This window comes from Lissotriton vulgaris, chromosome 3_1 (assembly GCF_964263255.1).
Source record: "Lissotriton vulgaris chromosome 3_1, aLisVul1.2, whole genome shotgun sequence".
Lineage (NCBI taxonomy): Eukaryota > Metazoa > Chordata > Amphibia > Caudata > Salamandridae > Lissotriton > Lissotriton vulgaris.
This window is the reverse complement of record NC_141689.1, coordinates 1685120230-1685145219: the sequence shown is the minus strand read 5'-3', so window position 1 is coordinate 1685145219 and position 24990 is coordinate 1685120230. Positions and strand designations below refer to the sequence as shown.

General features: G+C 48.6%; 1 non-coding gene and 2 pseudogenes across 1 annotated transcript; all 3 read left to right on the top strand.

Annotated features, from left to right (window-relative positions):
• The first annotated feature begins 1882 nt into the window (after positions 1–1882).
• LOC147728349 (18S ribosomal RNA) lies at positions 1883–3623 on the top strand (annotated as a pseudogene).
• Positions 3624–4576: 953 nt separating this feature from the next.
• LOC147728348 (5.8S ribosomal RNA) lies at positions 4577–4730 on the top strand. Its single transcript, XR_015309617.1, has one exon. It is a non-coding gene; the product is annotated as a 5.8S ribosomal RNA (ribosomal RNA).
• Positions 4731–5162: 432 nt separating this feature from the next.
• Positions 5163–15611, top strand: LOC147728347 (28S ribosomal RNA; annotated as a pseudogene).
• The last annotated feature ends 9379 nt before the right edge of the window (positions 15612–24990 follow it).

Genomic DNA, 24990 nt, shown 5'->3' with positions numbered 1-24990 from the left:
CCCCTGGCTCCGTCCTTGGTCCTGCCGCATGGCAGGGTGCCCAGGATGGTGTCCGGCAGGCCCGTGGAGGCATCCCCTGCACCTCTGGGCGTGTGAGCTCCGGCTGGGTCCAGGGGCACGGCCGGGCCACGGTGTCGGGTGCTCTGGCCCTGGGCCCAGTCCCCCGGGTTGCTGCTCCACCAAGGGCCCAGGACAGGGGTCTGCCGGTCCCGTGCAGGCCTCCCCTGCTTGTCAAGGTGTCTGAAGGCTCCGGGTAGGAGGGTCTCTCTGGTCCCCCTTTCATCCTTTATGACTGGGGCCCTGGGTCTCCTGTCCCCCATACCCGGCACCCGCTCACTCTTTCATTGGGACACAGGGTGACCAGATGGCATCCCTTTCGTGCCCGACCATCTGATCATCTGGATCCCCTCAGCCATCTGGTCGCACCTATCCCCTCGGCCATCTAGTCGCACCTATCCCTTCGGCCATCCGGTCTTACCCAATGCTTTCCCATAGGGCGACCAGATGGCCGAGCTTCCCTGGAAGTCCCAATGAGGTGCCATTTGCCTCCCCGATCCCAGCGAGGGCTCCAGGAGGTCGAATACTTTCGCGCCTTGGGTCCCCTCTGTCACCTGCACAGATTAGAAGAAAGGGGGGTAATTTTCCTCCGGATTACTGGGGAGCGGGTCAGTCAGACCTCCATGAGGGCCAGTGATTCTGAATCAGGGGAAGGCAGCACCTAGGCCGCCCGCCTCCAGGGGCCCGGGTATACTTCTGCCTCTCAACCCCTTGCCGATGGTCCTATTTCTCTGAGTTTTGTTTCTCAGTCAGACCTCCGTGAGGTCCGGTGATGCTGAGATGGGGAAGGCGGCACCTGGGCCTGCACACCAGGGCCCCCAGGGGCCCAGGTATGCACCTGCCTCTCAGCCCCTTCCCGATGGTAATTTTTCTCCGAGTTTGCTCAGGCAGACCTCCGTGAGGCCCGGCAAAGTTGAAGCGGGGGAAGGTGGCACCCTGGCATGTCCGCTGGGTCCCCAGGGGCCTGGGTATGCACCTGCCTCTCAGCCCCTTCCCGATGGTCCTTTTTCTCTGAGTTTGCTCAGGCAGACCTCCGTGAGGTCTGGCGATGCCGAAACGGGGGAGGACAGCACCCAGGGGCCACCCGGCAGGGTCCCCAGGGGCCCGGGTATGCACCTGCCTCTGTGGCCCCTTTCTGATGGTCTTTTTTCTCCGAGTCTGCTTGCCCCGGCAGCAGGCTGGCAAGGGATGCTAAGCCAGGATACTCCCTGCGCAGGGTGGCCTGCCAGGGGATGCCCCGGCTGTACTCTAATCGATTGAGCACTCTGTCCGTTTAGGGATGGACGGCCTGGCCAGCCTCGGCTGTTGTTTCAAGCAAAGAGCTTCCACCCCCCATGGACCGTCCGACTCGAGGAAGAGCCTTCTGCATGGTGGTAGGTCATTCACCCTAGCCAGCGGAGCGAAGGCCGAGTGGCCCCAGCATCTCGTGCCCCCAGTGGTCTGACCCGAGCGGAAAGGGTTGGGTGGCGCCAGGCCCTCAGATGCTGCCTGGATGGCAGGTCTGTGGCCCTGTACGCCACGCTGTCACCCCTCTCTGCACAGCATGTTTCCACAGCGGCTTGTTTCAAGGGGTTCCGCCACCGCCAGGCCCTGGCACCCCTGCGTCTCGCTCAGACTGTGCTTCTGCCCACCGCTCCCTCCTGGGGGAGACGGCTAGGCCCGCCGGTGCCCATGCGAACGCACCGGTCCACATCCCTCCAGTGAGCCCTCCTGCCTAGGCAGGCGGGCTCCTTCCCCTGGCAGGCTCCCTAAAGATGGATGGTTGCACGAAGGTTGCCGGTCGGGGAGATGGGCATGCAGCTCCCACCGCGTCATCAGGTGTGGCTACCTGATTGATCCTGCCAGTAGCATATGCTTGTCTCAAAGATTAAGCCATGCACGTGTAAGTGCACACGGCCGGTACAGTGAAACTGCGAATGGCTCATTAAATCAGTTATGGTTCCTTTGATCACTCCATCTGTTACTTGGATAATTGTGGTAATTCTAGAGCTAGTACATGCCGATGAGCGCTGACCTCCCGAGATGCGTGCATTTATCAGACCAAGACCAATCCGGGCTCGCCCGGCCACTTTGGTGACTCTAGATAACCTCGGGCTGATCGCACGTCCCGTGACGGTGACAATACATTCGGATGTCTGCCCTATTAACTTTCGATGGTACTTTCTGTGCCTACCATGGTGTCCACGGTTAACGGGGAATCAGGGTTCAATTCCGGAGAGGTAGCCTGAGAAATGGCTACCACATTCAAGGAAGGCAGCAGGCGCGCAAATTACCCACACCCGACTCGGGGAGGTAGAGACGAAAAATTACAATACAGGACTCTTTCTAGACCCTGTAATTGGAATGAGTGCACTTTAAATACTTTAACGAGGATCCATTGGAAGGCAAGTCTGGTGCCAGCAGCCGCGGTAATTCCAGCTCCAATAACATATATTTATGTTGCTGCAGTTAAAAAGCTCGTAGTTGGATCTTCAGATCGAGCTGGCGGTCCGCCGCGAGGCGAGCTACTGCCTCTCCCAGCCCCTGCCTCTCGGTGCCCCTTGATGCTCTTGACTGAGTGTCCTGGGGGTCCAAAGCATTTACTTTGAAAAAATTAGAGTGTTCAAAGCTGGCCGGTTGCCTGAATACTTCAGCTAGGAATAATGGAATAGAGGGATGGCCGGGGGCATTCGTATTGTGCCGCTAAAGGTGAAATTCTTGGAACAGCCTAAGACGAACCAAAGCGAAAGCATTTGCCCAGAATGTTTTCATTAATCAAGAAGAAAAGTCGGAGGTTTGAATACAGTCAGATTCCGCTGTAGTTTCGACCATAAACAATGCCGACTAGCGATCCGGCGGCTTTATTCCAATGACCCGCCGAGCAGCTTCTGAGAAACCAAAGTCTTTGGGTTCCCGGGGGGAGTATGGTTGCAAAGCTGAAACTTAAAGGAATTGATGGAAGGGCACCACCAGGAGTGGAGCCTGCTGCTTAATTTGACTCAACACGGGAAACCTCACCTGGCCCGGACAAAGGATTGACAGATTGATAGCTCTTTCTCGATTCAGTGGGTGGTGGTGCATGGCCGTTCTTAGTTGGTGGAGCGATTTATCTGGTTAATTCCAATAATGAACGAGACTCCTCCATGCAAACTAGTTACATGACCCCTAGCGGTTGGCATCCAACTTCTTAGAGGGACAAGTGGTGTTCATTTACACAAGATCGAGCAATAACAGGTCTGTGATTCCCTTAGATGTCTGGGTCTGCACGCATGCTACACTGAATGGACCAGCGTGGGTCTACCCTTCACCAACAGGTGTGGGTAACCCGCTGAACCCTGTTTGTGATAGGGATTGGGGATTGCAATTATTTCCCATGATCGAGGAATTGCCAGTAAGTGCAGGTCATAAGCTCGCATTGATTAAGTCCCTTCCCTTTGTACACACTCCATGTCACCACTACCAATTGGATGGTTTAGTGAGTCCCTCAGATCGGCCCTCAGGGGTCGGCAACGGCCCTGATGGAGCGCCGAAAAGACGATCAAACTTGACTATCTAAAGGAAGAAAAAATCGTAACAAGGTTTCATTAACGGCAACCGATGGCACCAGCCTGAAGCCCTCGGCCGACTCCTGAAAGCTTACACTGTAGGTACAGTGCCTGACCCTGCCCTGACGTGGCCCGGCCGGTGGAGCGGTCCGTGGCCACATGGGGTGCTTGGCTCAGTACGGGACTTCGGAGGGCCTCTTCCCCAGGGAGTGCCTGACTTATGTGTGAGGGACCAGGGATGGGGGCGGCCCCTGTTCCCTGTCCCTCTCTGAGATGGGACCCAAGTTCACCAGGCACGACATCCCCTCGGGTGGGGGAAACCAAATGGCAGTGCATCCCCGGGCTGGTACTCCCCCTGCCTTTAAAGGCCCTGGTGCCGGCTGGGCCCTCCCATGCCCGAGTCCCGGCCCGACCGGGTTCTGGGTTACCAGGGAGTGGCCCTTCTCGTGCAGCAGGGTGGCCTGGAAGAGAAGGGGCCAAGGGCCTGTGAGGGGACCTTGGCTCCTCTTGGTGGGAGGTGTGTGGGATAGGGAGCCACCTGGCTCTTCCCTTCCAGCACCTCCGACTCGGGCGAGGATAGTGGTGGGCTAATTTCCAGCCCGCCGGCATGGCTCGTGGACGCCCGGTGACAGACGGCTGATGTGCAGGTGGAACGACCATCCCTCATTGCCAGGTACCCGGTTTGACTCGGTCCCATGGGGCCGGGCTGAGGGGTTTGAAGACTCATGCGGTCCCTCCCGGTGTCCCTGGGAGGGACCGGTGGCTGGGGGGCTGGCTGCTCCCTTCGTACTGGGAGCCCCCATTCCTCGCCCGTTCGGGACTCCCAGCCGAGCGCCTGGCAATGTTGTTTTCTACCAATGGTGCAGTCTGACTCCCAGAGGGGAAACCTTGAACGGGGTGCCCGGGCCGTCTCGCCGCACGCTCGGTGGATGGACGCTTTCCTCCCGCCTCTCCTGCACCCGCAGGTGGGCAAACGTTTTCAAAAAGTTGCCTGTGACTCTTGGTGGTAGATCACTTGGCTCCCACGTCAATGAAAATTGCAGCTGGCTGCGAGAATTAGTGTGAATAACAGGACACATTGATCATCGACACTTGGAATGCACCTTGCGGCCATGGGTTCCTCCCGGGGCTATGCCTGTCTGAGGGTCACTCGATCGTCAATCGCCCCGGGGCTTCCCCGGGATGCGGCTGGGGCTATCACAGGGTTAGCTCCGCTTCCCCTTCATCCCCCCACAAGGTCTGACCCACCAATCACCCGTGGCAGGGTCCCTTGCCGGGTCCTGCCGCAGAGGTATGCCACCGGCGCGCCTGGCCCCTGAGAAAGGGGCCCGGTGTCCGGTCTGCCCCAGGACTCGTCCCGGTCACCTGGCTGTGTGCGGCGCTTGGCTGTCTGTGGTGCCCCACCGGCTGCTCGGGCGGCCATCTCCGCGGCCGGCTTCCCAGGGAGGGCAAAACCCTTCCAGATGCGATCCGGGTAAAGAGGGCGAGCGCTGCTGGGATGCAAGGCCCCCATGCTCCGGCAAGGGGGCCTGGCCTTCCCTGGCAACCCCCTTTGACGCTCCCACATCATTCTTCCGACTATGACCTCAGATCAGACATGGTGACCTGCTGAATTTACGCATATTACTAAGAGGAGGAAAAGAATCTAACCAGGATTCCCCCAGTAACGGCGAGTGAAGAGGGAAGATCCCAGTGGCGAATCCCTACCTGGCGGCGGGTGCGGGAAATATGAAGTACAGAATACTGACTCCCCGGCGTCGCTCAGGGGACCCAAGTCCTTCTGATCGAGGCTCAACCCACGGACAGTGTTAGGCCGGTATCAGCCCCCGGCACGCCGGGATCAAGCCTTCTCGGAGTCGGGTAGCTTGGGAATGCAGCCCAAAGCAGGTGGTAAAGTCCATCTAAGGCTAAATACGGGCGCAAGACCGATAGCCAACAAGTACCCTAAGGGAAAGTTGAAAAGAACTTTGAAGAGAGAGTTCAAGAGGGCGTGAAACTGTCTAGGTAAACAGTTGGGGTCCATGCAGTCTCCCCGGAAGATTCAACACGGTGGGAAGGTTGGTGGCCCGGGAGTTCCAGATTCCTTCCACTGGTCCGGAGCCCAGGCCCTACCCGGCTCCCGAAAGGGTTAATTCCTTTGCGGCATTGCGCCGCTACCGGCCCTGGGCCGGCTGGGAAGGTTTTGGGGTGGCAGGTGGCCCTCCACTCCGGCAGAGGGTGTTACAGCCCTCCTGGCAGCAGCTTCAGCGGGTCTGCAGGGCCGAGGGAGATTCGACCTCCTCCGCGCCCTCCCCCGGTGCTCGGAGCCCCCAGTTTTATCTGGTAAAGCGAATGGGGCCCAAACGCTCTCAACCTATTCTCAAACTTTAAATGGTTAAGAAGCCCAGTTCGCTGGCGAGGAGCCGGGCGTGGAATGCGAGAGCCTAGTGGGCCACTTTTGGTAAGCAGAAATGACCCTGCGGGATGAACCGAACACCAGGTTAAAGCGCCCGATGTCGACGCTCATCAGACCCCAGAAAAGGTGTTGGTTGATATAGACAGCAGGACGGTGGCCATGGAAGTCAGAATCCGCTAAGGAATGTGTACCAAATCACCTGCCTAATCAACTAGCCCTGAAATTGGCTGGCGCTGGAGCATCGGGCCCATACCCGGCCATCGCCGGCGCTTAGAGCCGCAGGGGCTAAGCCGCGATGAGTAGGAGGGCCGCTGTGGTTAGCACGGACACCCGGGGTGAGGGCCCGGGTAGAGCCGCCGCAGGTGCAGATCTTGGTGGTAGTAGCTAATATTCAAACGAGAACTTTGAAGGCCGAAGTGGAGAAGGGTTCCATGTGAACAGCAGTTGAACATGGGTCAGACGGTCCTGAGAGATGAGCTAGCGCCGTTCGGAAGGTCAGGCGATAGCCTCTGTTGCCCTTGCCCGATTGAAAGGCAGTCGGGTTCAGATCCCTGAACCCGGAGTGACAGAGATGGGCACCCTCGCGGCCTACAGTGCGGTAATGCAAACGATCCCGGAAATGCCGGCGGGAGCCCCGGGGAGAGTTCTCTTTTCTTTGTGAAGGGCAGGGTGCCCTGGAATGGTTTCTCCCCGAGAGAACCCTAGAAAGCGTCGTGGTTTGGGCGGTGTCCAGTGAGCTCTCGCTGGTCCTTGAAAATGTGGGGGGAGATGGTGAAAATCTCACTCCGGGCCATACCCATCTCCACAGCAGGTCTCCAAGGTGAATAGACTCTGTCATGTTGGAACAATGTAGGTAAGGGAAGGCGGCAAGTCAGTTCCGTAACTTCGGGATAAGGATTGGCTCTAAGGACTGGGTTGGTTGGGCTGGGGCGCAAACCGGGGCTGGGAACGTGCCGCGGCTGGATTAGGCACCTCCCTCCGTGGCTGCGGCGACTCTGGACATGAGCTGGGCCCTTAAATGAAGCGTGGGTAAACGGTTGGAGTAACTATGACTCTCTTAACCTATTCTCGGTTGTAGTGGCCTTTACATCCCAGTGGTCCCGCGGATAACTGCCTCTGTAGTGCTAGAGTCTGCGTAGAGAAGCTTATAGATACAGGCCAAACAAGGTTCTATCATGGCAGCGAGCGCGATAGTGAGAAATGGCGAAGCAAGCAAACCCAATTCCAGATGGGGTGGTTCCTGGAGAATAAAAACCCTGTTAAGATGGCATAAGGAGGTGCTGCCTTTCCAAGAAATTATTAACCTCCTCACTGAATTCGACAAACCAGCACCCGCTTGAAACAATGCAACACGCAATAACGATTCAGATCATGATATAGGCCTTAGTTCACCCTCCGTAGCAGAAGAAGACACAACAGTAGACCTCAGCAAATCCATCGAGTTTGTGGCCACCTCAGCCAAGAATGACATTGGTACAGCAAACTTTGAAAATCTTCCCAATGTATACAAGGTCAGCAAAGATGTAATAACAAAGAAAAGTGACTACACAAAAAAGTCACTTATTGGAAGTACCCAAATGAAAAATATAAATGTGACTTGTGTGGAGATATATTGGGAACTTTTAAAGAACTGAGAAAACATGTCTCCAATAAACACAAAGGCTTCTATCTTAAAACGTACTGCTCAAAATGTGAGAAAGAAGTCGAATACCACAATATTGCATGCCATTATGCCAAATGTAAAGGAAGACCTTAAAAAGGAGAGCTGGCATTCCTGTGCAGCTTCTGTGACCTCAGATTTGGAACAAAAATTGGTGTTTCTCGACATGCTCGGCATGCCCATCCAAGAGCGCCAAATGAGGCTAGACTAGCAGCTCTAGCAAGCAGCAAACCGACCAAATTATGGTCACAGGAAGAAATACTGCTACTAGCAGAATTGGAAAAAATATATGAAAATAAGAGGAATATTAATGCGCTGATGGTTCCACATTTTGACAGTAAAAACAGAAAACAAATTGCAGAAAAAAGAAGAGATAGAATAGATAAAAGCAAAAAAATCTGCAAAAGATGTACTGCAAGCATCAAACGTTTCTGAAAATGACTCTTGCGATGAACCAGAGGATACAATGGAAGTAACAACAGAAAAGCGCGGAGACTTTATCAATCTCAAACGTGCGCAAAAAATCCAGAACTTTGATGAACTGGAAGACAAAATCACAGAAATCGAGAAGTACACCCAAAGCGTAGAGCAACACGATGCTGCTATGGATCTGATGGATGAGGTAGTGACTTATATTGCAGAAAATATAAGTCCTACACCAGCAAGTGTACCAACAAATGAACCAGCAAGTGAACTCAATAATGAACCTATAAACTCTGCTCAAGATGAGCACCAGATTGCCTCAGTAGGGAACAAGATAACAAAACAAAACAAAAAAAATGGAAGGATTAATTGGACGCGCAAGAAAAATTATGCCAAAGCAAAGGGCAGCTATAAAGAATACCAGGCAATGTTTAAAAAAGACAAAAAAGAAAATTGCCAGGATTACACTAATGGGGCAGAAGATGCCACTTGCCAAATCAGTTCTGATAACATCTTTCAATACTACAAAAACATAATTGAGAAAGAAAACAAGAAAAATCCTAATTTCATGCCGATTTATCAGATACCAGAGGATTACAAAATTAGAAATCTATGTAAAGAAATAACACTGCTCGAAATAACTCATGCGTTCGAGAACTCCAATTTAAAGAAAGCAGTGTGGCCTGATAAGATTGGTCAGAATGACTTGTATAAAGTGCACAGCAGGCAACCACTGCTGCCCAGAATTCTATTGTCTTGGTTGTTGATGAGAAGAGTACCAGAAATTATCAAAAAGAACCGATCAATTTTGATACCCAAGAATGTACCAATTAGTGAACTTAAAAAAATCAGTAACTGGCGTCCAATTACCATCGGTAGTGCATTCATGAAGTTATTCACAAAAATACTAACTAAAAGACTCTCATTTTTTGTTGAATTGAATACCAGACAAAAAGTCTTCATGAAGGTGAGAGGTTGTCTCAAGAATCTGACTCTCCTGCAAAATATCATAAAAGGAGCACGGAAAAACAGTCACTCATTAGCAGTTGTGTTCATAGATATATCGAAAGCCTTCAATTCTCTCAGCCATGGTCACATTATACGGAGTCTCCCAAGGCAAAGGGTTCCATCATACATCAGAGACATAATAAAGGACTTGTACACTGACTCAACAACATCTTTCAAGGGAAACAACAACGAAGCAACTCCTGAAATAACAATGAAATCAGTGGTCAAACAAGGTGATTCCTTTTCCCCACTACTATTTAACTTTGCCATGGATCCTCTGGTCTGTGATATTTAGAAAAACGGCAAGGGCTTCACTTTTGGATCAGATGGTCTTATTGAGCAAATCACCGCTCTCGCCTTTGCCGATGACATCGCAGTATTCAGCAGTACCTGGGAACGAATGAGTACAAATCTGAAAATCATTGAAAAGTTCAGTAAAACTACAGGATTAAAACTTAATGTGAAAAAGACACATGGACTTTTTATCAGTCACCATAAAGAGAAAATCCTGATTAACAACTGTAAACCATGGCAATTTGAAAAAGAAAATATTAAAAATATTTATCCACTAGAAAGTGAGAGATACCTCCGATTGAACTTTAATCCACACACTGGTCATACAAGCAACAACAAAATTAATGAGGTTCTTGTCAATTGGTCTCAAAAACTTGATAATCTACCACTTAAGCCCACGCAGAAAATAGAAATGTTGTGTCAGTACTTGGTACCTAAACTATCATTCAAATTGTAAATGACAGGAACAGAAACAAAAACTTTAAATATTCTGGATCAAACAGTAAAAAAGTATGTCAAACACATTCTACACCTTCCTGCATACACATGTGATGGTCTCCTATATTCAAAAAGATTATTTGGGGGCCTCGGTATACCAAAACTATGTACACAAATTGGTCTCAATAAAGTCAATAGTTTATTGTATCTCAGGGCAGCTCCAGACCTTTACATAGCTCGTTCATTCATGTATGCAGGAGAAGATATGAATGAAAAAATTGATAACATCTGTGAAAAACACACAAACTCAACATTTTAAACAGTAGGTTTCTGAGCTATGTTTTGAATTTGTTAGCAACATATGATTGGAGAAAAGAAGAGTTTGAGAAATGGACAAATCTCCCTGTCCAAGGTGATGGTATAACATACTTCGCAAGTAATCCAACCTCAAGCTTCTGGAACAGCAAGCATAACAAAATGAGAGAAAACCAGTACATAGATGCGCTGATGTTAAGAGAAAATGTCTTATATACCAGAGAAACCATCACTAGGGGAAGAAATCATGCATTTGATACATGTAGGTATTGTAATGATGTTTGTGAAACAATTTCTCATATTTCAAGCGCATGTCATAAAACTAAGGACATTAGGATAAAAAGACACAACAAAATTCTGGAATTGCTCATTGATAGAACAAAAAGGTGTGGCTGGATGGCATATAGGGAACCTCATGTTAGTAATAATCAAGGAGAACTACGAAAATCAGATGCAGTGTTTACCAAAAATGGTACAGCTGTAGTGATTGATGTTTCAATTCGTTATGAAAATTCTCAGAATTCCCTTGAATTAGCGGTTGTACAAGCTTCATTCGAGATAATTTCTCATAAAAGCACAGCATAAAATTGGACATGACAGAATAAAAACATATCATTTAACAAATACAAATTCATATAAGCATTTTGTGCAAGCTCATACAATGCCGTCATAAAAATGTTTACATGTATAACAAATTGTATTTGGATTTTATAAAACAATTAAAAACCAGATTAACTAAGCCCCTCCATAGATCGCCGCCTAATTGCCCAGGCCCACCCCAAGTATTTGGCTACCCCAAGAACTATCGACTCCTGGGTTGATGTACACAAAATACTCAATGCCACTGCACTATCTCGTGTCCCAAGGTTTTTACATACAGGGGTAAGCCATACCCTCCTAGGTGATGAATAGGCTTTACAGACAAATAGAAAGTGGCCTAGGCTTTCCACAGCTGCTTCACATACTGGGCATGACATATTGGTCGGCCTCTGCCAACCTGCAGTTAGTTTTTTTAGGGGAATAGATCCAGATCTTAGCTGGAAGACTAGCTTCCTATCCAGTGGGACCGTAATAGTGTCCCAGTAATTTTCTAAGATAGGATAGATTTTTGCCTCCAAGAAGCGACCCGCCATAGAGTCAGATCTGGCACCTCTCAGCAGATTGTTGCCAACCCAATCCCAATATTGTGATTTGAGGGCTTCCTTGCTTGGGAAGACTTCCCCCAGTGGATTGGTCCAAAGATTAGAAAACCCAAGGTTAATTAACATAGCCCTTAAATTTTTTAGCCACTTTATCTTGTGGAAATTATCTTCCTTGATTATCAAAAGGAAACCATCAGCATATTGCCTAATCTCTGGAGTTGTCCAAAGACGTCTCTAATAGAGAACAGGGCGCAGTCGCGCTCTATCGCTAATTGGCCATCTACCCAACTCCAGGAACAATGGTATTAGGGGGGTGCTCTGTGGGAGGCCTGTAATCCCTCTAAAGAACCTGTTTTCAGATGTCTGTAAGGTCGAGAGGTTGTCACAAGCCCATAACTCTGCACCGTATAAGGTCGCGCCTAAGACCTTTGCATCATAAACTATAAGGGCAGGTTTAATCGGTTTGGTCTTGGATTTTCTGTGTTCCCCCCGCAATGCACCTGATAGTTGTTGGTGTTTTAAGGCCGTTTTTTCCAGGTGATGGGACAAACCTGAGCCCTCTGCTATTTGGACCCCTAAATATGTAAACTCCTTGACAGTCTCTAACTTGCTATTGTTCAGGGTTATCTTAGGATAAATTTTACGGCGTGGGGAGAAGGCCATTAGTTTCGTCTTCCCCACATTTACTTCTAAACCGTGCTCTTTGCAAAAGACATCAAATATATTTAATGCGCGTTGTAGCCCTGCAGGGGTTTTTGACATAATCAGGGTATCGTCAGCGAACATCAGGATCAGGACCCTGGCGTCCGCTAACGATGGAGCATCTACACTCGCTTCCAACATTCGCTCGACAATCCCATTAATGAATAATGAAAAGAGTAATGGTGCCATGGCACAGCCTTGGCGGACCCCCCTTTCCACCGGGAAGTCCGATGTTGACTCACCATTCCCACCCCACTGAACTCTTGCGAAATTAGATTCATGCAGACGCATGATTAGGGTGAGCAGTTCAGCGGGAATGCCCAGTTTTTGCAGGACCAGCCATAACTTAAACCTGGGGACCAAATCAAATGCCGCCCGCAGTCGACAAATGCGACATACAGGCAGCCCCTCCCAAGCAGAACCGTCTTCCACCGCAGTATAGTAAAACGGAAGACCTGGTCAATTGTGCTGGTTGCTCGCCTAAATCCTGCCTGGTATGGGGAAAGAGCGTTGTTGTCATCCACCCAATCCATAAGCTGATTTGTAACCATTTTCCCCATTACTTTTTGTACGGTTGCTATCAGACTTATGGGCCTGTAGTTGGCGGGGAGAGAACGATATCCCTTTTTGTAAATGGGAGTAATGATTGCTCCTTGCCATAACTCGGGGACCCCCCCCCCCTTGGCTAGAGCATTTCCCAGCAGAAAAATATACCTCACCCATCTCTTCATGTCATGCTTGAAGATATCCGGGGGTATCCCGTCTAACCCTGGTGCTCTCCCGCATTGTACAGAGCTAATTGCATTCTCTACTTCTTTAAGGAAGAACAAATTGTCAATAGCAAAGACTGGCAGTATGCCCTCCCCCATCCCGGGGTGCTTTACTTCGGCATATTGTGGTCTGAAGTACTCAACCCAGGCTTCTTCGGCTACGTTGTTGTCAGGCCTTGCGGGGATACCTCCTCTACCCCACTTAATGATTTTCCAGAAGAGCCTAGAATCCTTGCTGCTAGAAGCCTCCTTTAACTCTGCCCAGAGGTCTTCATCCCATTTCCTCTTGGCCTGGGAGATGGCTAGTTTATACAATTTCCTAGCCGCTCTAGTTGCAGCACTGTCCCTGTTTCTAATGGCTTGACCCAATTTCAATCGTGCGGATCTACACTGGCAATTGAACCACCTACCAACATCCGGGTTTTTTTTCCCTTTGCTGGTCTTAGTCAGAAAACATGGTTTAAGGAGGGAAAATAGCTTATTATGTATATCTGTGATTTCTCTAGCCCCGGGGGTTGTGGAATCTACCGCCTCCATGGCGGAAATTGCCTTATCCACCTCAAGGTTAATGTAGGTCATCGTATCATCCTTTGCCAATACCCTTGGCCATTTTAGCCTACGTCCATCGTTGGCCATAACTGGGATCTGGTCGTTCCTTGAATGCAAGTTTTCGGATCCAACATTCCACCACCTATGGATCACACAAAGGGGATTGTGGTCACTTTCTATTCTTGGCTTGATGGCCATATCAATAACTCCCTGCCACAGCTGGAGGCTACATATTACGTAATCAATTCTACTCCTGCTGTGGCCGTTATCAAAAATACAACTGCCCTCCTTGTCCCCTGGTGTTCTCCCATTCAGGGAAATAATCAAGGAGAACTACGAAAACCAGATGCAGTGTTTACCAAAAATGGTACAGCTGTAGTGATTGATGTTTCAATTCGTTATGAAAATTCTCAGAATTCCCTTGAATTAGCATTTGAGAGTAAAGTGAAATACTATCAGGATCTGTCACAGCAAATCAAAGATCTCACAAAATGCAGCACTGTAAAATTTCATGGCTTTATCGTTGGATGTTGTGGTATTTGGCCTCAATGTAATGATGTTGTTCTCTCTGATTTAGGTCTGCAAATGTCATTCACATTCAAGAAAAATGTTTGCCTGACTACTTTAATGGACACTCTTAAAATATACCAAGTATTCATGGACAATTTAATATTAAGCTTATACTGAGATGTATACTTTCTTGCAGCACACATGTCACCCTTATAAAGCATAATGTTTTAACATATAGATGTATAATTGACACAAGATTTAGTATAGATGTGAATTTTATAGATGTGAATTTTTTTAGATGTGCTTTTTTCTAATTAGATGTGCAATTTGTAGATGTGTATTTTTTTAAAAATATGCGCTTATAAAAATTTAGATACAGTTGTGTACATCATATTTATTGAAATGTCTTGAATGATGAATAGGTCTCACATAATCGCATACACATAATTATCACACATTGATTATTGATGTCCTGCTAATCACATTTTAATTTCTCAGGACTTTTCGTAGACAATCTTAGAATTGTTGGAATAGTACTGCAGGGTGTACTATCTCTGGCCTATACGTGATCCCAGTTCCAGTGAGGACAGCATTCAGTGTGGCTGTACTCTGGAGTGAAAGAATGTTGAATTGTTGGAAGCAAAACCGAATTGTCACTGAAGGGCAGCATAATAACCCAGAATGATCCACTGCAAGGTTGTACAGATAGCCAAATGCCTTGTCATATAATTAGTGACGCGCATGAATGGATGAACTAGATTCTCACTGTCCCTACGTACTATATAGCGAAACCACAGCCCAGGGAATGGGCTTGGCAGACTCAGCAGGGAAAGAGGAACCCGTTGAGTTTGACTCCAGTCTGGCACTGTGAAGAGACATGAGAGGTATAGGATAAGTGGGAGGCCCTTGGGCCGCCGGTGAAATACCACTACTCTTATCGTTTGTTCACTTAACCGGTGAGGCGGGGGGAGAGCCCCATGGGGCTTTCGCTTCTGGCTCCGGGGGAAGTGGCAGGTGGGGAGTTTGACTGGGGCAGTACCACCTGTCAAACGATAACACAGGTGTCCTAAGGCGAGCTCAGGAAGGACAGAAACCTCCTACGGAGCAGAAGAGCAAAAGCTTGCTTGATCTTGATTTTCAGTATGAATACAGACAGTGAAAGCGGGGCCTCACAAACCTTCTGACTTTTTGGATTTCAAGCAGGAGGTGTCAGAAAAGTTACCACAGGGATAACTGGCTTGTGGCGGCCAAACATTCATAGCGATGTCACTTTTTGATCCTTTGATGTCGGCTCTTTCTATCATTGTGAAGCAGAATTCACCAAGCGTTGGATTGTTCACCCATTAATAGGGAACATGAGCTAGGTTTAGACCATTGTGAGACAGGTTAGTTTTACCCTACTGATGATGTATTGTTGCAATAGTAATCCTGCTCAGTACGATAGGAACCACAGGTTCAGACATTTGGTGTATGTGCTTGGCTGAGGAGCCAATGGGGCAAAGCTACCATCTGTGGGATTATGACTGAACGCCTCTAAGTCTGAGTCCCCCCTAAACCGTAACAATACAGCAGTGCCGTGGAGCCTCGGTTGGCCTGGGATAGCCGGCCTCTCTCGGGGGGCCGGTGCGTAGAGTCGCTCGCTTGGGGACCGGAGTGCGGAAGGAAGTGGGCCGCCTCCATCGCCCTTAGTGCATCACATGTTCGTGGGGCACACGGTGCTAAATCATTTGTTGACAACTTGATTCTGGGTCAGGGTTTTGTAAGTAGCAGAGCAGCTACCTCCCTGGGATCTATTGAAAGTCATCCTCTGAGCCAAGCTTTTGTCTCTCCGTGTGTGGGTGCCCACGGACGCCTCCCTCCACCACACCCAGGGGTGGGTCCCTCTGCTGCCATGCCAGTGGGAGGGATGCGGAAGGGGTAATGTGGGTCCACAGGAGGCTGCCTCCACCATGTGCCCTTCGGCACGGGGGCCTCCATCTCCCATCCCTGTCCCACCGGGGTGCAGGGACGGGGCCACCATCACTCGCGAGTCAGCAGGGTGACCAGATGGCCTCCCCTTCCCACTGCTCTGGAGCAAGTCGGGCAGGGAGGTGAGCAGCAGCCACCCGGGGGAAGGAGCCTCCAGAGCGGCTGCCTCGGTGCGCCCGGCCACCCTCCCTGGACTGCAAGGGCGACTGGGTACAGCACCCTCCCAGGCCATCTGGACCCTTGTCCCGGGCCATCTTGTCACCTGGCTGCATGTCCAGATGGCCTTTCAGGCAGGGTGATCAGATCGCCCTGTTTTCTGGGTGACCAGATGGCCCTGCAAGCATGGTGACCAGATGGCTCTGCGGGCTGGCTGACCAGATGGCCCTGCGGGCTGGGTGACCAGATGGCCCTGCGGGCTGGTTGTTCATATGGCCCTGCGGGCTGAGTGACCAGAAGGCCCTGCAGGCTGTGCAACTGGGCTAACTCCAATTTTTGTCCTTCCCCAAAATTCTATAAGCCCCCACTACGTGGGGACTTAATAGTAGAGGAAAATGGGCTCCCTGAGCAGGCCATCGGGGAGAGGACGTGGCCTGGGCTTAACCCTCCTTGGTTCCGGCCGACGGTCTGGGTGCTGGGGACAGGGGTCCACCGGGGCCCCGGGAGGCTCTCCCCGGACTGGCTAGGGTTCGGAAGCTGGGATCGGCCCAGGGCTTGAGCTGCGTCTGGCAGATCCTTGGGTGCGTGAGACCCGTCCTGCAAGCCAACAGAGGGTCCAGGCACTGGGGATGGGAGTCCATCGGGGCCGGGGGAGGCTCTCCCCAGCCTGGCTAGGGTTCAGAAGCAGGGAGCGGGCCCCGGACTTGAGCTCTGTCCGGCGGGCCCCAGGGTGTGTGAGCCCCCGTCCTGCAAGCCATTGGAGGGTCTAGGTGCTGGGGATGAGGGTCCACTGTGTCCCGGGGAGGCTATCCCCGGTCTGGCTAGAGTTCAGAAGCTGGGACCGGCCCGGGGCTTGAGCTCCGTCGGCAGGCCCCGGGGTGTGTGATCCCCCGGTACCTCCAAGCCATCAGATGTTCTGGGCGCTGGGGATGGGGGTCCACCAGGGCCCGGGGAGGCTCTCCCCAGCCAGGCTAGGGCTCGGAAGCTGGGACCAGGCCCGGGGCTTGAGCTCCGTTCCGCGGGCCCCAGGGTACGTGAGCCCCTGTTCTGCAAGCCAGCCGAGGGTCCGGGCGCTGGTGACAGGGGTCCGCCGGGCCCGGGGAGGCTAGGGTTCGGAAGTTGGGACCAGGCCCCGGACTTGAGCTCCGTCCAGCGGGCCCCGGGGTGTGTGAGCACCCCGTCCTGCAAGCCATTGGAAGGACTGGGTGCTCGGGACGGGGGTCCACTGTGTCCCGGGGAGGCTCTCCCCGGCCTGGCTAGGGTTCGGAAGATGGGACCGGCCCGGGGCTTGAGCTCCGTTCGGTAGGCCCTGGGATGTGTGAGCCCCCGGTACCTGCAAGTCATCAGATGTTCTGGGCCCTGAGGACGGGGGTCCACCAGTGTAGTGTAGGTGCTATATTCCCAATAGGTTCTGCGCATTGGAATAATATATCCTGTAGCTTAGACGTAGGACTGAGGTCTACTAGGTATCTAACGGTTATATTAGACTTAATTGTGTGTGCCACCTAGCTCAGAGGTCACTAGAAACTTTCTTGAATAAACAAGAAGAGATTAGTTTCTGACAACCGCATAAAACATGACAACTTTGTTTCCCAAGAATAAGAAATCAAGGGGCATATTACCAACAACTAGCGATAATTTTTGTCTCTAACTTGTTTAGAGACAAAAATTATCGCCGCACATCGGCGATTTTTATCGCAGATAAACCTTGCTATTAGCAAGGTTTATCGCAAATGCGATAAAAAACGGGCGCAATGCATGAATATCGCTGAAAAGTCAGCGATATTCATGCATTATCGAGCAAATGCTCTTAGCCATGTTATCCACCTCCAATTGGATAACATGGCTAAGAACTGCTCAGGGCAGGTGTTAGCTTTTGGAGATATTCACACTTAGCGCGAATATCTCCAAAAGTTGGTAATAGGAGATAGCGATGTTAGGGACTGTTTCCAGTCGCTAACATCTTGGCACGCCCACTTTGCATGTCATTAGTGATAAATATCACTGACATGCAAAGCGGGGCCCAAGTTGGTCGCTATCTCCTATGAGCTGTCACTAACTGGTGTTAGCGACAGCTTGGTAATAGGGAGATAATTTTATCTCCGCTTTCTTGGCTTTTAAAGCCAAAAAAGCGGAGATAAACCCCCTTGATAATATGCCCCCAAATGTCTAGTCGCGGAAACAATAGATAACTATTTCACTCAGCCAATCGTGCATGCTTAGTTTCACAAGAGGTGCAAGACAAATAGAGAGACAGGTGTTTTCAATAAAAAGGTATTTATTGAAAAGTCTTCTTTTTCAAGCATTGAAAATTAACTGCTACAATATTAAAGCTTACTATGAAGTACAATGTATATAATACGAACAGTATTATAAAGTAGTACTGTAAAAGCATGATATGGTTTCTAAGCCATAAAGTGCATAAAATGTATAAAAGACATAAAATACATACAACGATAAAAGGATGACTAAAATACTCAACTGGTGCTTCTAAATATGCCTACCCGGTGTACCTAAACTAAGTCTGGTAAAAGGGAGGGAGTATAAGAGGAGTAGCTTAAGTTTTTGGAGTTCTCTGCCAGGAATCTGAATCGGATAATTCTCTAAGAGGTCTAATCAGCTCCGCACCTTCACTCTAGAATGAAGGAGGTCTTGTATCTCGTTCTCGGGACTCGATTTCCCAGATACCCGCAAGGGTAGCCTGGAAACACTGGAGCTGGATTTCTCGGCAGGAGAAATGACAGAGTCTCGCAGTGCGTCTGCTGGAGGGTCGGCTTCCTTCGGCACTTGCTGCTGCAGGGCGTCGGGCAAGTAGATAGTCGATCTGCTCCAAACCACTGTGTGTTTATTTAGGCAAATTAAGGCATATTTATACTTTGAAGGTGCCGAGTTTGACGCATGTTTGGACTTAATAACGTCATTCAAAGGCTCATTTCTTGGAAAACGCCGGGAGTTCTAGAGGAACTTAATATTCAAGCAGGGGGATGTCCCGAGCTGCTGAAGGCGGGTTTTTCCAAGAAAACGTTGTTAATTCTTGGAGCTTAGTGGAAGTATCCATGCCGTATTTGGGCTGTATGGTTTTGGCCAAATATGGTAATGATTTCGAAGCCTATATAAGGAAATGATAAAGTATACCTATATAAGGGCATGAATCGGGAAATTTATACTAGGGTCCGAGATTCATTTACAACACCAGTGCCCGGGGGAGGCTCTCCCCAGCCTGGCTAGGGCTCGGAAACTGGGACCGGGCCCCGGGCTTGAGGTCTGTTCCATGGGCCCCGGGGTGCGCGAGCCCCCGGTTCTGCAAGCCAGCCGAGCGTCCGGGTGCCGGTGACGGGGGTCCGTCGGGCCCCAGGGAGGTTCTCCCCGGCCTGGCTAGAGTTCGGAAGCTGGGACTGGGCCCTGGGCTCAAGCTGCATCCGGCAAGCCCCGGGGTGCGGGACCCCCCGTCCTGCAAGCCAGCCGAGGGTCTGGGCGCTGGGGACGGGGGTACACTGGGGCCCGTTGAGGCTCTCCCCGGCTTGGCTGCTTTCAAAAGCAGAGACTGGCTGGCTACATCCACTACACTGTCAGAGCGGAGTTTTCTGCCCACCCCTAATAAAAACTAATTGCTAATGGTTAAATGTATACATAACAATGTATTAGAAAATCTGCATAGTTTACATGTGATGTGCTGGTCACAAAGGATGTTTTTCTTTTTACTCTGGGACTTGTAGTCCACTTTATTCCATTTTAAAAGAGGACTGCAACTTTTAAAATTGGAAGGAAAAAAATATACACTGTAGTTGTACGTAGCGCATGAACCTATAAAACTTGACCGCTAAATCTTAGATATCCTTTAGGGTAGGTGTTGGTAAATTAAAGAGCAGTTTTGTATGTACTTAACTGGTACGACATGCCTCTTATGCTAATACTGAGTCACGTTTGTAGTATGAGAGTACTAGATATAGTTACATTTGCAGTGTTTAGACATGAGGTCATTACTAGTAGTGCAGACCCTCTCTGTGTACTCTCGCTGCCAGCATCATTTGGCATATAATAGCTGTTTGTCAAGTCGCAAATCCATGTTTTAGTACACATAACTCTTCCCTGAGATACACTATATGTATGCCATAATGCACAGTGCTTTCTGATTAACACCCTAGCAGCTATGGAACGTCCAGCTCCAGTGCTGGACGTTCCATTGCGCAGGTGCAGTTGGAACGTTCAACGGCCGACGGCAGCACTCCCGAGGTAGTGGTGCCGTCGGCCGCCGAACGTTCGAAGCACTTAAGGGGTTAAAAGATTTTCAGGCATTTCCATAAACATTTAGAGAGCCATAGAGGTTCTAAAACACAGTGGCAAACTGGCACACTAAGTTAAGCATCTCATGGCACTGCTATAGGTGGACTCCTACACTCACCTAGATATTTAAGCAAATCAAGTAGTGTCAGATTCTTTGCCCTAACTCCTTTTTTCTTCAGCCCCTTAACTTGTATACTAAAGATTCGATATTGTAGATAGCCAGTATTTTAGACTGCCAGTTGGAGAAAGCAGGAGGGTCAGTGCTTATCCATTGAGGAGTGATATATAAGCGAGCAATAGACATTGCAATGAACAAGAAGACTATCTCTGGCCTTACTCTTTTGTTAGTCTCAGAGCTATCTAATAAACCCAAAATTAAAAGAGCTGGGGTAATTGTCATAGAGAACCCTAAAACCATAGTTAAGAAAGCCTCAGGGTCCTGCAAAACGGTATCCATTTTGGGTAAGAATAAAACATGTGTAGGGGGACAGCAGCATGTAGGCCGCATCTATTGAATTTACGTATTTACCTCCCTCAATTTATTATTATTTTGTTGTCTTAACACGTTTTTGATTTTTAGAAAACCTTGATTTATAGTAAGATTGATACATTTTACCATAAATATACTTGTACGGCATGGTAAGGGAAGTCATGATAAGGGCATCTGAGTTGTAAAGGCATGTGTACTAAAGTCATCCAACCTAATAACCATGCAGAGAAACATGAGGTAGATGTGACCATTGAGCTGCCGTTTACTGTAGGCTCCATTACCAACGGCCTACAACATGTACTATTTTATGTAAAGTTACTAATAAAACAATTTATGTGGGGTTTGTTAAGAAGAAGATGGCATTCGAAAAAACAGGACTTTCTCTGCCTTGCATGATGGGTCTAAAGCCAGCCAGAAAAGATACATTTTGTAATGTTTTTATTTTTTTAAATGCACATTAGCTAGCTAAGAAAACAAAACGATTTGCATATATAAGATTATTGTAGTAGATGGAGAACGGCAACACTCAATGGCCAAACAATAAATGAAAGTAACTACGGGGCATATTACTAAGCAATAGCGATAATTATCGCTATATTTTGGTTAGAGACAAAAATGTACTGCTGAGCTGCGGCGATTTTTATTACCAAGGTTTATCGCAAATGCGATAAAAATCGGCCGCAATGCATGAATATCGCTGAAAGTCAGCGATATTCATGCATTACCGAGCTAATGCTCTTAGCCATGTTATCCAGCTCTCATTGGATAACATGGCTAAGAACTGCTCAGGGCAGGTGTTAGATTTTGGAGATATTCGCGCTTAGCGCGTATATCTCCAAAAGTTGGTAATAGGAGATAGCGATGTTAGCGACTGTTTCCAGTCGCTAACATCTTGGCACGCCCACTTTGCATGTCATTAGTGATAAATATCACTGACATGCAAACTGGGGCCCAAGATGGTCGCTATCTCCTACTAGCTGACAGCTAGGTAATAGGGAGATAATTTTATCTCCGCTTTCTTGGCATTTAAAGCCAAAAAAGCGGAGATAAACCCCCTTGATAATATGCCCCTACGTTATTTAACTTATGCTAAACTGCTGTACATAGTTAAAAACCCAATCCAAGACGCAAGGGAGTGCTTGTTCATAGTATATACGCATCCAACAGAAAGGCATCACAAAAGAAAACAAAATGTAACTGTTAATACCTGCAAAGTATTGTTATATTTCCCAGAGAAATATTCATGTGTGCTCAGGTGCTTTCCTTTGTGGTAGAAGAGCAAATTTCACTACCAGCAAATATCGGGTTAATGTATCTATTTTACTGTCTGTTCAAACTCCTGGTCAGAGTATTAATAGGGGGGTTTTACCCAGTTAAGGTTAAGGGGACCTGGGTGAGTAAGCGTATAAAGCGAAGGGGTCCCAGTAACAGGGAGACATTAACCAAATAATTAGAAATGAATCAAATCAACAAAGCTTTAGTCCACATTGTTTTAATTCACAATGGGACGTTATACTGAACATACACATATTACACAATAATCAAGCATTGGTTAATTACAGTGCCCCAGAGGGTAAAAGCGGGGAGGGGAATGTGATAGTGATGGGAGTTGGTGAGGAAAAAAGAAAAGATTCTTAGGTGACGGTACAATCAACACTAGAAGCTTGTTTCGCACAGTTACAAATTCTGTACCAAAAACAGGACCAACAGGTTCAAATATATTATTTTAGACATATATCATACTCCAAAAGTTCAGCGAATGAAACCAATAGGGTGTGGAGTTGATAATGAAAGGCTATCAGATGTCGACGTTTCGACCCTTGTTGGCGCAGATATTGTTATAATCTTGCAGTAGGGTCTTCATCAGGACTGGAGGGTTGGGGACACGTAACCACACACGTGGTGTACACAGGACCCGATAGTGCGTGGGTTCAAGGTCGATTGGAATGAAGAGATCAAAATGTAGCCCAAACGCTGTTCACAGTAATACCACGGGTCTGAGGGGGTCCGTTAGTACCATCGACATTATCAGGGTGCCGCAGCGTGAACACGTCCGACAGAGATCGTGTTTCGAGCAGTTGGGCGGCAATGCTTCAAAAGCTGCGTCGTTTCACGGAGCTAATCCGGCTCGGGTCTGGTCTCGCAGTCGCAATGGCGACGCGGAGTTCCGGGTTTGGAATACCGGGTTGGATTAGCTCCGTGAAACGACGCAGCTTTTGAAGCATTGCCGCCCACCTGCTCGAAACACGATCTCTGTCGGACGTGTTCACGCTGCGGCACCCTGATAATGTCGATGGTACTAACGGACTCCCTCAGACCCGTGGTATTACTGTGAACAGCGTTTGGGCTACATTTTGATCTCTTCATTCCAATCGACCTTGAACCCACGCACTATCGGGTCCTGTGTACACCACGTGTGTGGTTACGTGTCCCCAACCCTCCAGTCCTGATGAAGACCCTACTGCAAGATTATAACAATATCTGCGCCAACAAGGGTCGAAACGTCGACATCTGATAGCCTTTCATTATCAACTCCACACCCTATTGGTTTCATTCGCTGAACTTTTGGAGTATGATATATGTCTAAAATAATATATTTGAACCTGTTGGTCCTGTTTTTGGTACAGAATTTGTAACTGTGCGAAACAAGCTTCTAGTGTTGATTGTACCGTCACCTAAGAATCTTTTCTTTTTTCCTCACCAACTCCCATCACTATCACATTCCCCTCCCCGCTTTTACCCTCTGGGGCACTGTAATTAACCAATGCTTGATTATTGTGTAATATGTGTATGTTCAGTATAACGTCCCATTGTGAATTAAAACAATGTGGACTAAAGCTTTGTTGATTTGATTCATTTCTAATTATTTTGTTAATGTCTCCCTGTTACTGGGACCCCTTCGCTTTATACGCAAACCCCTGGTCAAGCAGCAAATGGGCCAGGCATGTCTGTTGGCATGCTATGTACACCATGCTCTCTTCATGGGCTAATTGACATACGAATCTTAGCAGTTATAAAACAAAATGACAGCTTCTGGCATCCCAGTGGAAGGCATGCTGTTGCAGCTAAAGAAGCGTGTCCTATGAAAAGCAACCTCCAAAGAAAACATGTATAAAAATGTGCCTCACAAACAAGGCAAAACTCAAAACAGCTTGTGATAAAAGTGGCTGCAGTACGTACAAAATGCATTACAGAAGCCAAAGAGAGAAATGAGGAGAGAAGCATGCAAGGAGAAACACATTTAAAAATTAAGGGGCATATTATCAACAACTAGCAATATTTATCGCTAAATAAGCTTAGCGAAAAAAAATTTATCGCCGCGCATCGCCGGATTTTATCGCAGAGATAACATGCTATTAGCAACGATTATCTCCAAATCGATAAAATATCCGGCGATAGCGGGGAAATGCGTGAATATCGCTGAAAACCCAGCGATATTCAGGCATTATCGCAAATAGGGACTTAGCCTGAATATCCTCCTCCCATTGGATATACTGGCTAAGAACTGGTCTGAGCAGGCGTTCGTTTTCAGCGAGATTCACGCTTAGCGCAAATTTTCTTGTCACTGCGCCCGCGTTGATAATAGGTGATAGCGATGTTAGCAACTGCTTTCAGTCTCTAACAGGTTGGGTATGCCCACTTTGCAGGTCAGTAGCGATAAATATCGCTGACATGCAAAGCGGGCCCCAAACCGCTGGCTATCGCCTACAAGCTGTCGCTAACTGCTGTTAGCAACAGCTTGCTAATAGGGCAATAAATTATCACCGCTTTGCAGCCAAAAACGGCTGCAAAAGCGGTGACAATCTCTTATCGCCCGCCTTGATAATATGCCCCCAATTCTCTTGAAGGGCTTCACAAAAAAGAGAAAAAGAGATCCCAAAAAGCGAGCAATCATGGAAGACTAGAAGGAGCCAATCAGGAAGGTAGTAAAAAGACTGATATAAGCTGGGCAGTGTAAAATTAATAACACCAGCATACAGAATGCATGCAAATGTGAAAAACAAAATGCAAAGCCAAATGTATGCAATGGGTGGAACGCATTTCTAGGTTATCTTCCAGCGTGTCCCCAATATGCCTTTGGGATGAGAAAGCTGTGCTGTCTAGTAGGCTTCGTCCTGAAAAAAGATACTTGGTTCACAGTTAGTGGCTCCACAGTACGGGGTCCCTGACCCAAGTTGATACACCTGGGGCCCAGATGTCCCCTCCCACCCTTAGACCATCTGGCCTATGTTTCTTCCAATGACTCAGGCCATACGCGTATAACGTTTGTGATCTCAATGGAAAACAGTGATGTTCGATATGGAT